The 1,245-nt window shown below is 33.2% G+C and overlaps 1 protein-coding gene across 1 annotated transcript in view; it reads right to left on the bottom strand.

Moving 5' to 3' along the window:
- LOC107747959 (WAP four-disulfide core domain protein 3-like) overlaps positions 1-1,245 on the bottom strand; it is a 6,860-nt gene that overhangs the window by 3,582 nt on the left and 2,033 nt on the right. The gene's annotated exons all lie outside the window — the stretch shown is intronic.

Raw genomic sequence — 1,245 nt, 5'->3', positions numbered from 1 at the left:
GAGTGTTAAATTAACACTGCTCGGAGCATATATGGTCCCACTCTAAAAGAGTGTTAAAGTAACACTGAAGCAGTGTTAAAGTTAATGAGATAATTATGTGATTAATTAAGTGCTGATTGAGCATTAATGATGAACACCTGCTGTTAACAAGCAGAATCACTGAAGAAAAGAGAAACACAAGAACTACAACTGACTTCAGCCACAGCCTAAGATGAAATCAACTGAAATAAAAGACATTAAATCTCTCAAGATTTCAGTAGAAGATAATTAAACATCTCCACAAACAACATCACCAGCTTCATGCATTACTAACCAGTTAGACTTTATTTCTGGAGTATCTAAAACAGAAGTTCTTTATTGAGAATTAATGTTTAGATGTTTTTTTTTTTGTTTTACTTACCGTTTTGGTGAATAGTTTTTGCTCTTATGGTTTCTATATTAATGCAGTTCTATGATAGGAGGTGACAATGTTAGAAAACTTTATAAACCACTTTTAGAAATAAGGTTTATGAAGAGGTTTTAATTCTGGCACAAAACAAGGCAGTAAAGTCACAACAAAAATAACAGCAAATAGTAAGAATAAAAGAAAATACTAAGACAATGCAGCTGCATAATTTATTCATGGCGCAATGCATGCTGGGAGCCATGGATGAGTTATGATTGGTGCACCCAGAATGCAATGCAACATGACTCTGTCTGATGATTGTCACCATTGTTGAGATTCATATGCTGATTCTTGATGTCTGCGTGTCTAAACAGTACAGATGTTATGAACTGTTGTGCAGAGTGTTTTTAAATTACCTCATATTGTTTCTTTATAATCCAGTTGTGATCAGTAACATAAACTAAATTATACATTCACCACTGATGACATCAGTTAATCAAGCTATACATGACAACTACTTCATTATCAAAAATGGTCAACATAACCTGATCACATTTACTCTTGGTTTGTCTTACTATAACAAATGTGTTTCAAAAACACAGCTACAGCAACCAGAGAATAAATAATGTCAAAAAGTCAAGGGTCAAGAGCTCAACTAAAGCAAACGCTTATCTCCACAACGGTGACTTCAAATGTTATTCTTTTCAATAAACATTAACTAAACCTCTGTTAATTCTTAATAAGAAATTTTTAGATGCATGACAAAAAAAGTCAAACTCAGTAATGTGTGAAGCTGGCGATGCTGTTTGTGGAGATGATTAATCATCTTCTGCTGAGATCTTGAGAGATTTAATGTCTTT

The sequence above is a fragment of the Sinocyclocheilus rhinocerous genome, unplaced genomic scaffold, assembly GCF_001515625.1.
Source record: "Sinocyclocheilus rhinocerous isolate Xijiao unplaced genomic scaffold, SAMN03320098_v1.1 scaffold769, whole genome shotgun sequence".
In the NCBI taxonomy this organism is placed as follows: Eukaryota; Metazoa; Chordata; class Actinopteri; order Cypriniformes; family Cyprinidae; genus Sinocyclocheilus; species Sinocyclocheilus rhinocerous.
This window is presented reverse-complemented; position numbering and strand designations above follow the sequence as displayed.